Source organism: Oryctolagus cuniculus, chromosome 3 (genome assembly GCF_051225735.1).
Source record: "Oryctolagus cuniculus isolate XC-2025 breed Fujian yellow rabbit chromosome 3, ASM5122573v1, whole genome shotgun sequence".
NCBI classification, from domain to species: domain Eukaryota; kingdom Metazoa; phylum Chordata; class Mammalia; order Lagomorpha; family Leporidae; genus Oryctolagus; species Oryctolagus cuniculus.
Window position 1 is genome coordinate 110,031,989 of NC_142869.1, and position 14,814 is coordinate 110,046,802.

General features: G+C 39.0%; 1 protein-coding gene across 8 annotated transcripts in view; it reads left to right on the forward strand.

The window, feature by feature from the left end:
* Positions 1 to 14,814, forward strand: part of NCKAP5 (NCK associated protein 5) — a 1,067,666-nt gene that overhangs the window by 213,811 nt on the left and 839,041 nt on the right. For 2 of the 8 annotated variants that reach the window (XM_070071010.2, XM_089329316.1), the window contains exon 3: positions 3,741 to 3,802. The exons of the other annotated variants lie outside the window; for them this stretch is intronic. The gene's annotated coding sequence lies outside the window, so the exon portion shown is untranslated. The remainder of the gene's footprint in view (positions 1 to 3,740; positions 3,803 to 14,814) is intronic. 8 annotated transcript variants of the gene reach the window in all.

Consider the following 14,814-nt stretch of genomic DNA (forward strand, 5'->3'; position numbering starts at 1 on the left):
TGAGAGTGGAGTATTGAAGTCCCCCAGTACTATTGTATTGGGGTCTAAGTCTCCCTTTAAGTCCGTTAACAAATCTTTTAGATAAACCGGTGCCCTGTAGTTAGGTGCATATACATTGATAATTGTTATATCTTCCTGTTGAATTGATCCCTTAATCATTATGTAGTGTCCCTCTTTGTCTCTCTTAATGGTTTTTGTGGTAAAGTTTATGGTGTCTGATATTAAGATGGCTACGCCTGCTCTTTTTTCATTTCTGTTGGCATGGTATATCTTTTTCCAGCCTTTCACTTTCAGTCTGTATGGATCTTTGTTGGAAAGATGTGTTTCTTGTAAGCAGCAAATAGATGGGTTTTGTTTTTTAACCCAATCAGCCAAACGGTGTCTTTTAACTGGACAGTTCAGGCCATTCACGTTCAATGTGACTAATGATAAGTGGTAACTTTGCCCTGCCATTTGCCAAAGATAAGTTCTAATATATGCTTTGAATTCCCTGTGATCTTTAGCTGTGAGCTTTCCTTCCTTGGTTTCCTTCCTTTACCTTCTTTCATATTGATGACCGTGTTTCTTTGTTTCTGTGTGTAACACATCTTTAAGCATCTTTTGCAGGGCTGGACGAGTGGCAACAAATTCTTTCAATTTCTGTTTGTTATGAAAAGTCTTTATTTCACCTTCATTCACAAATGAGAGCTTGGCAGGATATAATATTCTGGGCTGGCAGTTGTTCTCTCTTAGTACCTGGGCTATATCTCGCCATTCCCTCCTAGCTTGTAGAGTTTCTGATGAGAAGTCAGCTGTGAGTCTGATTGGAGATCCTCTGAGAGTAATCTGACGTTTCTCTCTTGCACATTTTAGGATCTTTTCTTTATGTTTCACTGTGGAGAGTTTAATTACAACGTGCCGTGGTGAGGGTCTCTTTTGGTCGTGTTTATTAGGGGTTCTGTGAGCTTCCTGTACTAGGATTTCTCTGTCCTTCTCCAAACCTGGGAAATTTTCTGCTAATATCTCACTAAAAAGGCCTTCTAATCCTTTCTCCCTCTCCATGCCTTCAGGAACTCCTAGAACCCGAATGTTGGGTTTTTTAATAGTATCCTGAAGATTCCCGACAATATGTTTTAGATTCCTAATTTCCTCTTCTTTTCTTTGGTCTGACTGTATCCTTTCCTGTTCTCTGTCTTCTAAGTCCGATATTCTCTCTTCTGCTTCTCCCATTCTGTTTGTAAGGCTCTCTATTGTGTTTTTCATTTGATCTATTGAATTCTTCACTTCAGTCACTATCCCAGTTTCCTGTTGTACTAGTTGTTTCGTTTCATTTTGATTCCTCCTTAATATTTCATTTTCACGAGAGAGATTTTCTATCTTGTCCATTAAGGATTTCTGTAGTTCAAGAATTTGTTTTTGAGAACTTCTTAATGTTCTTATCAATTTTTTGAGATCTGCTTCTTGCATTTCTTCTATGTCATCATCCTCATAATCTTGAATTGGGGTGTCTTTTTCATTTGAGGGCTTCATGGTGACTTCCTTGTTTTTATTACCTTGGTTTTTGCGTTTGTTATTTGTCATATTGGAGATATTTGGTTTCTTCACTGTGGTGCTTTTTCTTGTTATACTACGACTCTAGATTAAGTGGACTATCTGTTTTTGATGGAGCCTTAGGGCTTGAGATGGGTGTGGCCTGAGAGCTCTGTTTGGTGTGCCTAAGGTGACACTCCCAGGTTAGGCGTGGTAAACCTCTCTCTCTCTCTCTCTCTCTTTTTTTTTTTTTGATTCAACAGGGAAGTTATTCTGCACAGCTGAACAAAGTTGGAGGTAGTTAGCAGGCGAATGATATACCCACAGGAGCCAGAGATCAGAAGCTCTTTCCCAAGGACCACACAGGGAATCTGTTCGGCCCTTAGAGTGGGCTCAAATTCTCCTTCAGTCTCCCACTGGGTTGCCAAAGTTACGGAATTGTAGCGTCTCTGGAGAGTGCTCACGTGAATTCCGTGAGTTCTCTCCCCCACCGTCTCTTTTTTCACAGTCTCAGTTCAGTAGCACCATAAATTTACTAAGTCCTAATCTCCTGTTAATTCGCCCCACCCAGAGTCAGGTTTTTCTGCTAGGCTCAGGGCCGGTGCAGACCTGAGGTCGCTCTGCTTATGACGTATGTCCAAGATGGCGCCTGCTCTTTGTCTTGCTCGCCCTTGAGAGGTGAGCGGAGAGAGAGAAACCCGTGTCCATACCAGTCACCTTTTTTTTTTCCCCCTCTCTCTCTTCCAGTTAGCTTGGTGAAGTCCCCCCCGCCCCGGGGGTCGTTCCCTCTAGTCTCCTCTCTCCGCTTGCCTGCCGGTGTCTCGGGTTATTGAGGTTCGGCTCACCTCGCGTTCCAGCGCTGGTGTGTTGAGTCTGCCGCTGATGTCCCGAACTGTGGGCTCCCACGCTCTCCACGCAGGTCTGCTCCCCTTCCAGCGCCGATGTGTGGACTCGGAGCCCTGGACTTCCCAAGTCTCCCCGCTGTTGCACTCCCCTTCGAGCACTTGCGGGCAGACCCTGCAGCTTGCGCAGCTCCGTCCCTCGGCTCGGCTTCCGTGGCTCCTACAAAAGCTTTTAAACATTTAAACACCATCCTATAAATCAAGTTAGAAATATCCCACCAAGGAGTAAAGGAGTTCTTGCCATGTGAAATATTAATTCGCCTTTTTAAGGCAGAGCAAACACTTCATTTAAGACATTGACTAGGAGGTGGTGAAGAGGGTAGAAAATGTGCAATAAACTAGTAATGTTGAACTGGATGCCCACTTATATGGCTCGGGTCTTTGGACTTCTCTTGCTGAGAAGTGAGGGCCTTTAATGCTGCAACTTGATTCTAATATATTTATCTGAAGTGTTTCTCATGATATGATTACATTGTATGGCAGTTGTTCCCAGCTGCCTATTAGAAAATTATCTGCAGTTAAACAATTGACTTCAGCCTGAAATTGAACAAAAATGCACCTGGAATTGCAAAGAAATGTTTGGAATAGCACTGATCTTTTAAAATACAGTTTCTTTGCAGAAGCAACTCTTAGTAAATCACAAAAGGGCAAACATCTACCACATGGCCATTTCTTCATTTGCCCCAATATACATGCATCTGGAGTAACACCAAAAGCAGCTTTTAAGACTACCAGAAAGGAAATTATATGATTAACAAAGTTAAAAACTGATTTGCATCTAAAAAATGTAGCATATGCTCATTTACGTGCAAATGTAATGGGAAAAGGCTGTAGGTAAAGTGACTAAAGCCTAAACAAAATAAACACTTAATTTTCTTTTATTGTACCCTGTGACTATTAATAATATTATCGTACCAAGTCAGAAACATTAAGCCAAGCAGGGGAGCAATAAATGTTGCTAGACTGTGCACCAGTGTTGATACTAGCAACTAAACGCTCCAGAGTACACATAAAATGCAGATGGAAGTACAAAGAAGATATTTGGTGGAGTCAGCAGTGGCAGCCAACTGCTCACAGGTGAAACCAATAACTAGAGGGCTGGCTCAGCAGGGGTGGGGCCTGTGGAAGATAGCAAGAAAAGGGCTTTATATATCATTCTGTTGTAACATATCTGAACTTATTGATATATGGGTATTCTGTGCTTATGAGGTTCCTCTTAGTCTTTATTCAACTGGCAATACCGTTTGAGAATTTGCAACTCTTCTTACCATGTGATCATCATAACTCACTGAAATGAGTAAGATGGCTATTGTTTTCCCTATTTTACAGATGAAGAAGTCAGAGTTCTGAGTGTGGTCACACAACAGATAAGAATCAGGAGTGAACCCTAGGTTTGTGATTCTAACTCTCATGTTTTTTTGATGATCTCTCTTAAGTCATTTTCATAACTGTTGGTAAAATCATATTTCAAGCTTCCATGTTTAATGGTATATTAGAGTGGAAGCCCTAATCTTCCTGATAAGAAAACTAGAATACTGGTTAAGTCATAAAACAAATGAACAAAACCCTCCAATTTTAAATACATTGCAAAGCTGGATCTTTATAAACCAAGAATTTGGTAATAATAGAAATGCAAAGGCTAAATGGGCACCAACATATCTGAATGTCTATGCCAATCCATCAGGCTTGCACTCTGACAGTTTTCATGTATAATGTGACCTGCAGATGAGTGCTCAGGACCATCAAGGTGAGACCTGACAGGACTACAATATCAGAATGGTGAGAGCTGGAATTTGGTACAATGCCAAGGAACCTTACCTAGAAGGCCAACCAGAACTTAAGCAAACAATTTAGCTAAAAAACATTTTAGCATTGGTATGAAAAGTAAATATGTTCCCTCTCTGAAAGAATGCAACCTCAAAGGCTTCATAGGACATGTACCATATATTCCCCTAGTATGTGAACATGAACTGATGATCAAAAATCACTAGACATAAAGGAAAACATGTTAAGTGAAAAACAACAGAAAAGATAAACAATAGAGTCAGAATAATAGAGTATTTGATATAATAGAATCTATACAAAATCTCAATATTTCAGGTTGTGGTTGAGATGACCAGCTGTCCATAAAATAAATTTTTACCTACTTCACAATATTGGAATTATAGGTTGTATGACTGCTCAACTCTCTACATTTGCTGGTTCCCTTTTTGGTGAGATGTAGCCATGTAATTAGGTACTCACAAATGGAATGTGATTGGGTGATATGTCATTGTCCTGTCTTGGCCTTTCACACTTTGCTGGAGCCCAGATGGCATTAACCCAACTTTACATGTGTCGATAGTGTCCTAGAGCATGGTGGAACAATGGTGTGAATGGGGCCCGGGACTCCGAATAGGCACTAACCTGGACTGTTCACATTGAGATAAGATGCCAGAGACATAATAAACCTCTTAGTTCATTACTGCTGTGTATTGGATTGCTGAAGCTTGGCTTTACCCTAACTATACTAATACATTATTTTAAAATAATAAGAAACTTGAAATTAGGAACAAAACCAAGTAAGCTACAAAACAAGAATATCAAGGAGAGTTGAAAAAGAACTAACTGGAACTCCTAGAAAAAAAAAATTCCATTCAATTTACATAACTCATAAAATGGAATAAAATATAGGTGAATGGGGGAAGTTATCCATATCTGCATCTACCAAAAATTAATAATGGTTACTTTTGGAAGTCCTTCTGAATGTGCACAACATGAAGATTGCCAAAGACCTGGCTGTCATCATTCCTTCACCCCCATGCACTCTTCCTTTTGCTGCTATGAAATTTAGTGCTTTGTGAATGTGCAAAAAGGACATTAATTAGATTTTCTCTGGACTAACTGGAGAGACACTTAGACCCCTTCTCTTTAAAACCCAATTAAGGCCGGCGCCGCGGCTCACTAGGCTAATCCTCTGCCTTGCGGCGCCAGCACACCGGGTTCTAGTCCCGGTCGGGGTGCCGGATTCTGTCCCGGTTGCCCCTCTTTCAGGCCAGCTCTCTGCTGTGGCCCGGGAGTGCAGTGGAGGATGGCCCAAGTGCTTGGGCCCTGCACCCCATGGGAGACCAGGAGAAGCACCTGGCTCCTGCCATCGGATCAGTGCGGTGTGCCGGCTGCAGCGCACTGGCTGCGGTGGCCATTGGAGGGTGAACCAACGGCAAAAGGAAGACCTTTCTCTCTGTCTCTCTCTCTCTCACTGTCCACTCTGCCTGTCAAAAAAAAATAATTAAAAATAATTTAGTTTTTTTCCATATCAAAAGAAGTAGCTGTTTTTCTCTGAAAAGTATAAACAGTGCTCTGATGTATCTTAAATATTATAAATTCTGTATTTTAGCTTAATTTGGAAAATTGTTGTGACTTTAAATATTAATTATTTTGTAAGTGAGATATTCTAGGTGTAAAAATATCTACAAGGAGGGTTTTTTTCCCCTTTAATAAAAATGTTATTTTTCTCAAGATTTGATTTCTCAGCTATTAATTTATTTGGGTGCTATTTCTATTGGTTAAAGAAAAAAATAAAATTATAGTTTATACTTTGTGTATGATAATTCTAGTTAGAACTTAAATGACTGCTTTTGTGGTTTTATAAGCATTATATGCATCTGCTCATGTTAAGTATTAGTCTAGTAAATGGGCTACAATTATTCTGTCCTAAAAAGTGTATTTAAGATTGTAATATGAAATATATTGGTGAGTGTTTCTGAACTCCCTTTAATATTTATAGCAAAACCAGTGTTTGAATATATTGCTCAAATAGGTAATATGCATAAAATTAAAATATATTGCCTTTCCTTTTAAGATTTATTCTGCCTTTAATTCTAAAATCAGATAGCTGTAAGCAGACCTCCAGCAATACAATAATTCACAAATGATTGTATTTCAGCATGTGATTCAGCTCAGTAAGTGAGCAATTTAGAGTTTTTGCTGAATGACAAAATATATAACCAACCATAGAATCATATTAGGTGGTGAATATCTATGAGCTAATTTCCTTGTTAGTGTTAGAAAGGTAGAAAGGAAAATGGGGCCTACGTACAATCTAAAATCATAAAACTAGGCATTAGCCAAAAATAGCACTAATTAACTTGCAAAGGCATAATGAACTGATGTGAGGGGTTTTTTTTTCCATCTTGCCATATTGTCTTTTTTCCCATGAAATTATAAATATTTTAAATTATCAAACAGCTATGACACTGAGCTTGATACTTAAATCAGGAAAACTTTCATTGGATATAGACCTATGCATAGTTGAGTACTATTGCAGGTAAATACCTTCTAAGTGAATGTGTAAAGCTCATGTATTTGAGCAGATGGTGGGCACTCATGTATTTGTTAACTTACCCCTTCACTAGGTGATGGGGAGCTAAATATGTGTTTCATGATGCATGTAGAAGGCTGTCTGCAATGACTACTATACCACTGAAGGCCTTCAGGAGGTCAGCGAAATCTGGGCCATTCCAATATTTGAAGATCCCAATACATTTAAAGAATGTAGAAATGCCACACAGATTTTAAAATTGTGATGCATGTTAATCATTTCTGCCTAACAACTAAAGTTGAATCATCTCTGTGATATTCTATCCGTCCTTACCGACATGTCTCTACATGTAGGCATAATTTCTCTTGGAGATAACACTGTAAGTCTAAATATGGAACTATTGGTGAAAGAAAGGTCTGGGCTAAATTACTCTTTCTCTGACTGGAGTTTCACAGGAACCGTTTATATTCTTACAAGGCAAAGAGACAAATGGTTAGTTCATGAATTCTTGCTTAGGCTCATGTCTCAATTTGGGAGAAATATATAAATAATACATAGATTTTGGCATTGTGAGGGAAAATGCTAGCAAATGTTTTCTTTGCCAGAGGCCAAGTGTTGCCGCTACTGTTGACCAGGGATTTGTGTTAGTTCTTTACATGAGCCAACACCAGAAAGAAGAGAACACAGAACTGCAGAAACTCCAGTAAAGCTTAGGAGAGTGTAGGAGATGGAAGACATGTATATGTAGATTTCAACAAGGCAGGAAGAGACTCAAGTCTTTCTTAGGGAAAGTTGGTATGAGGGAACTTCAGGAAGTTCATGGAAAATGGAATTGAAAGATAAATTTATTTTGGTGCAAAAAAGGTTTTGAAATCCATAAAGAATATCCAAAAAGTTCATTGGAAATGCAGATTATGGAAAACCTATACATGAATTTCAAATAGTTCTTTCACCAAAACAAGCTTATCTTTTAATTCCATTTTCCATTAACTTTCTGAAGTACTCTCTTATCAGTTGTAAGAAGTCCTTGTAAGGGTTTTCTAATTTGACGTCTGTGCATAGATTAAATTCTTGCAAGCTAGCTGATAATGTCCACATCAGTTTGGCAGTTGAACAGGTTATACTTGTGTTGTCAAACCCTGATATTCCTTTTTAGCTTTCTCTTCAGCTCCTACCCAGTCCTTTGCAGTGCAGCCCTGTTGTAATCAGGAAAACATACTTGAATACATATATAACAACAAGAATCTCACTTTATTTCCTGGGGGCTTATTTTTACCATGTGATCATTTTATCAAGGTGATGCTCAGAATCCAAAGACTTCAGTGTCCTCCTGTGTATTTGGAAATAGGTGTGCAGTGTGGGTATAGGAAAGAACCTACCTCCCGCCCCATACTGCGAAGCTGTTCGGGTTGAGTGTAAGTCGGGCAGGTGTAGTCACTCAGGTCCTCAGTGGCTCTGCACTACCGAAACATCTGGTGCCCAGTACATAATGCTGCTCACCTTTGACAATTACACGTGATGCTGAGGATGTGGCCTTTATAAGGGGCAGGGACTTTCATGGGAGCAAAGGACATTGCTGTCATTGAAAGAGTTCCATGCTGTGATTAACTCCATGATTAATACTAGTTCCCTCTTCTCTGCCCTGACAACTAGTACATTTCCACTAATGCGATAATTGTAACTCTCGTTAGCAGCCTTCAACATCTAGTCCAGCAGCATCAGATGGGTCGATTCCAAACTCAGTAGAATCTCTCCTGCATTCCGTTTGTTTAGCTTATTGGAACAAAAATTGTTAATGTTCATGGAATGTAGAATTTTTAAGGTAGCCTCCAGGTATGGTTGCAGTTGCCAACCAAGCTCTGTATAACAGAGTTACTGGCTGCAGTTTAAGAGATCAGACACATTAACACTAAGGGCAAATAATAGGAAGTAGTGACAGAAAGAACATACACATTCACACAGATGTAAGCAAAAGGGAAAGAAGAAAACCAGGTATAATTTTTGTGTGGCAGAACTGTCAGACATTTCAAGCTGTGTAATTTTCTTGGCACAACCAGTAATTATGCATAGCATGAACAAAAAACATGGAGTTAATGATGATTTTAATTTTTAAAAACATTAAGAGGGGAGAAACTGACCCCTTTAAGAATGGATTTTTGCATTTCCTTCTACAAATTACACAAATGAATACTATTGAGTGGCCTTAACACCTCTCCCCACTTGGCGACTCATGAGTGTTATCTTTGATCTGTATTATTGACTGTTCTGAATGAAATAGTTTCCAGAAGATTTTGTTCCTTCAGAATATCTAAAAACAGTTACTTTAAAATTTATCTACTCATCTTAAATATTTTGTACTTGTCCTTGAGCTAGCTACAGATTCTTTAGTAAGCATCCTATTTTGAAATAGGCAAATTATGGTACATTGCCATTCTGCCTCAGCCATGGCCTCGGTGTTTTTGTGGACATCTTTCTCTTCACATCAAATGGGAAATAATTCTCAGTGGCAGGATTTGATACTTAACCAACAGAAGCAGTGACTCTTTTAGGTCATATTTTAACTAAAGCTCTACAGACTTTGCAAGTTATTATCTTAAAAGGCTCTAAATTCAGTTACAAAATAGGAAGATGATTATATGATTAATGAAAGTTAATAAAGGTCATTGAAATCTTAGCATAGATGTGGTCATCAGAAACAATTTAATCCAATTTCCCTTGCCACCAGGCAGGCCACAGGGGAACCGCTTTGTCAGATGGAATCTCTCTTCTCATCACATGCTGCTCTCCTGAAATCAAGGCCTCTTTTTGTTTGAAATACGATGCATTGATGCATCATTGTCCTAAGTGCCTACTCTTACCTGGGGCCTCTCTGCTATCAGTGCTGCACATTAGAGATTAAGCTCACATGTCGAGAGTAGTTAATGAAAGACTCTGGTTGGATAGTGCAGAAATTGAAACACAGAGATTATGTTACAGTAATGACTTACCCAACTGTCCTGACTTTTGTAAGCATCTATATGACTGCTGAGAAGAATGCAGTAAAATTTGTGGGTTTGACACCTATGTGGGCTGGCAAATTTTACTTTCCTTTTGGCCAAACTTTCTGGGAAATACTTATTAAAAAAAAACTAAAAGGCCAATTAAATAAAAATAATTTTTATTTTTTAGGTTTGCTTTATGCAACCTATTGTTACTAAAAAAAAGCAGTTTAAGATTGACATATTACTGATCTGGGATGACAGCCTTCTTCAAATTCACTAAATAAGATGGCTATTATATCAAATGGGAATTGTATATACCTGTAAGTAAAATACCTTAAAGATCATGGCTTATAAAAGAAAGGGTTGCTTTGTCCTCTTAGGTAACATGAGCTCTAGGGAAAGGCAGTACAGAGCTGACGTCCAGTGTCATCTGGGAGCTTACATCCTATCTGCCATTCTTACATGGCCTCTACTCTCAAGGTCACTACTAGTCACATTATAGCTAATGGAGAGACAGCAGGATGAGGGAGAGGGAGCATAAAAGGGTACCTAACAACTCAGACACCTGTAGGAGCATACCTGGAAGCTGCACTCAATGGCAAGGCCTCCTGCTTACATCTCAGTTGTCGTTCCTTCTGCAGTGGGGTCTGGGCCGTGTTCTCCTGGAGTTGTATAGATTGCTACCCTGCCATATTGAAGCTTTGCTAGTGATGAATTGAAGAAGTGATGAAAATTTAATAGGAAACTTCTAGTCTGTGGCAGAGTCACGAGGCCAAGGCAACTTTGGCTGGCTGGCAAGGTCGTAGCAGAAGGTCTGTCTCAGCAAGGTGTGAGGACAGCTGCAGCCCTCTTGGTGGTTTTAGGTTTGTTGGGAACTACACTCTGCATAAGAAAGCTAGAACTTCCTGGTGGTCCCACTAATGATTGCTGTATTCCTAATTTTAGGGAAAATGCTTAGTCTCATTATCCCCAAAATGTCCATTGCTTTGTAGAATTCTGATCAAATCAAATGCTAGTATAGGAGAAGGGGTTAATGCCTTACGCAAGGTTGAGCTGTTTGTGGAAAAGAATTAAAAGGCAACAGGCTCTCTGGTATATATTTCCCACTAGAATAAAGATTAATGTTATTAAAGCTTTAATTCAATATATGCTACAAATACAACAGTGGTTAGGATATCAAAACTGTAGAATAGATCTCAGGGATCCCTTAAATAAGTACAATAAAGAAATTCAAGAATTACAGAAAGAACTGCAAAGAGGAGATACATTTTAAAAAGGGCCTGCTTTGAACTTGGGGCTTCTAGTAAGATTAGATTAGGAAGGTACTATTCTAGTTTGTATAGCCAATTTCTGCATAGCTTGACAGAACTGCAGGCCTTGGCTTATGTGGGCAGCCTGTTATCTCCCACCTGTCTGTGATTGTAACCCGTGCTCTGAATATGCCCTTGAAAATAAAAAAAAAATGTAATTAGAAAAAATGGACAACAGACTTGTTATTGTGAGAAAAAAGAATCATTATGTGACTTATGATATAAAAATAAAGTCTGATGCTCGAGAGTTAGAGCCATGCCATCAGCCTTGCTCTGAGTGTCTCTCATTTCTTCGAGTGCCGACAGCTCTCACACCTTGGGGCCCCTGGACTGGCTGGAGCTGGTCTCCGGCAGCAGAGATCCCAATCTTAATTTTTCACTTGTTGTGGCTCGTCTCCTGAGATCACAAGTAGTGATATAATTGATCACGAAACAATAAATGAGAAGAGAACTAAATAAGTAGGGTGGTATACTATCCCTCAGAGGGTACAGAACCTGGGTGTTTATTCCTTTTAGTGTTGTTTGATTTAGTGAATTTCCATCTTCTCCTCAGCTCTGTGGTTTGGAAAAACAAGTTATGATATATTTTTGCTTTGACTGATTTTATGGTGCATTTATTTATATCTAACCATGGCCAATAGAAGATGTAATGCCTGTGAAGTTAAGACTTCCAGTAAGCTATTTGATTGTAAGGATTTAAAGCATATAAGAGGTTTAAGTTCTGTGTTTTTTAAGATTTATTTATTTATTTATTTGAAAGGCAGAATTACAGAGAAAGGCAGAGACAGAAAGAAGTCTTCCACCTGCTGGGTCACTCCCCAAATGGCCACAATGGCTGGAGCTGGGTTGATCCAAAGCCAGGAGCCAGGAGTTTCTTCAAGGCCTCCCACATGGTTGCATGGACCCAAGCACTTGGGCTGTCCTCTGCTGCTATCCAGGCTGCATTAGCAGGGAGCTGGATTAGAAGTGGCACAGCTAGGACTTTGCCCATATGGGATGCCAGCACTGCAAGTGGTGGCTTAACCCACTAAGCCACAGCACTGGCCACTAAGTTCTGTTTTTGTTTTTTTTTTTTGTTTTTTTTTTTTTTTTTTTTTTTTTTTTTTTTTTTTTTGACAGGCAGAGTGGACAGTGAGAGAGAGAGACAGAGAGAAAGGTCTTCCTTTGCCGTTGGTTCACCCTCCAATGGCCGCCGTGGCCGGCACACCGCGCTGATCCAATAGCAGGAGCCAGGTGCTTCTCCTGGTCTCCCATGGGGTGCAGGGCCCAAGCACTTGGGCCATCCTCCACTGCACTCCCTGGCCACAGCAGAGAGCTGGCCTGGAAGAGGGGCAACCGGGACAGAATCCGGCGCCCTGACCGGGACTAGAACCCGGTGTGCCGGCGCCGCTAGGCAGAGGATTAGCCTAGTGAGCCGCGGCGCCGGCCCCTAAGTTCTGTTTTAATGTAGGAAAAAAATTATTAACTTTGTTTCTCAAAGTGCAATGTGGGTCCGTTATTTCCCTTGCTTCATATTTTCATGTGTGTTTTGTGGTATGGGGAGAGAATGAGGGCAGTAGAAGTGGTGAGATGAACATTTGGTAGATCTGAAGGAATCTTAAAGCCTCTGATTAGAATTTGAATAAAAAAATCCATGGAAAACAAAAAGAGAAATAGTTTGGAAATGGGGCCAAATGGAGAATCATCATCATGTTGATCATTCTCGATGTGATTGTTCCACTGGATAGAATAGTCTGAGCAGTGGATGTGATATACAGGGCCCAGTGGTAAATGTATAGATGGTGAATTTAGAGTAATAATGAAGACACTGGAAAATGTTTCATGATAATGATCAAATCTGCTTGGTTATAATAAGGCCTATGGGTGGGAACTCATAATTTTAATACTCATAAAGGCATATTGAATAATTGACCTTGGATTTAGAGAGGAATGAAATGGGCATATGCGCCATTATATGACATGTATCATTTTAAACTACAAAAAATAGCTGTCAAGACTCTGAGATATTTTAATCAGGCTAAGAAAAATTGTGGAGCCTTTCTCTTTTGATTATCTCTTAAAAATATGCTATAACAACTTAATAGAGAACTGTTGCTCTTTTTCAGATAATTATTAAAGTAAATGAGAAACACATGAAAAAGTCTATACAAATAACAAGTTTGATAGTGATTATAAAGGAGTCCAAACTAGATTCTATCCTGTATCACTTTCTTTTTTTTAATTTCTTTCTTAAGTTTTTTAAAATTTGTTTCTATAAAGGGGACAGATTTCATGTTTTTCATATATTTAGATTTAAGAACATAGTTTCCATCCTTCTTCCTTCCTATATTCCCATCCTCATTCCTCCTTCCTTTCTTATTTTTCTTTGAGTTTTTGTTATAACATTTTCTGTTTTTTTCTTTTTGAGTTAATTAATATAAAGAGAACAGATTTTATAAGTACAGTTCTAAGAAGATAACCATAATTTCCTCTTCTCCTCAATTCCCCTCCTTTCTTCCTTTCCTTTTTAATTAGTTTTTGCAAATACATAATTTCAGTCCACTATATAATTACAGGCTTACTGCACCACTAATCATAATATTCAACTGGTAAAAAGTAGAAAGACCATCATTCACAGGAATGTAAACAAGGGCTATAAAAACAACAATCGAATCATAAGATGTCTGTTACATTCCTATATATTTTTTTATATTCTATATTAACTACCATTTTTAGGAAAAACATGATAGTTGTCTTTTTTGGGACTGCTTATTTCAGTATACATAATGGTTTCCAGTTACATCCATTTTGTTGCAAAAGATAAGATTTCATTCTTTTTTATGGCTGAATAGTATTCCATAATGTCTATATACCACATTTTCATTATACATTCATCAATTGATGGATATATGCATTGATTTCATATCTTAACAATTGTGAATTGAGCTGCAATAAACATGGGGGTAGGAGATCCAAGATGTCACAACAGGAAGGAAGCTCACTGCTCTAGTCTAGGGGAAGATTTTTTAAAAAGTGGAGAGAGTGCAATCTCAGGGAAGTGTTAAGGAGAAAATGGCAAAGGAAACTCCAAGCAAATTAGAGGGACACTGTGGAACTATGTGAAGGGTGTGAACACACACAACTCAGAACCCCAGCAGCAGAGAGCCTCAGCAACAGTTCTGTAGAGTGAAGTGAGTCCAAACTACAGCAGCCCAAGCCACTGGCATTAAAGCTGTGGGAAGAGCCTGGTGTGAGTCCAGCTGGGAGCCTTGTGGGGAACAATTACCTGCCAAACTAGAGGAGAAAAAACAAAGGGCACGTTTCTCTCTCCCTTACTACCCTGCATCAGTGTGCTATAACAAGCTGAGAGAGGGTAGGTGCCATTTTGGACATGTGTAACAGTCGTTACTTATCCATAGTCACCTTCAATGTAAATGACCTCAACTCTCCAGATAAAAGATACAGACTGGCAGAATGGATTAAAAAAAAAAAACCATCTACTTGGTGCCTCCACGAAATACATCACACCAACAAAGATACACACAGACTGAAAGGTTTCCCTTTCATGGAAGGGAAGCTTTCCCTATCATGGAAAATGATAGTTCTTGCTAACAGAAACCAGAAAATAACTGGTGTAGCCATCCTAATATCAGACAAAATAGACTTGAATATAAAAATTGTTAAAAGAGACAAATAAGGGCACTATGTAATGATTAAGGGATCAATTCAACAGGAAGATGTGACTATTATAAACCTATATATACCTAATTACAGGGCACCTGGCTAATTAAAAAAATGTTAATGGATATTTAAGGGATACATAGACTCAAATA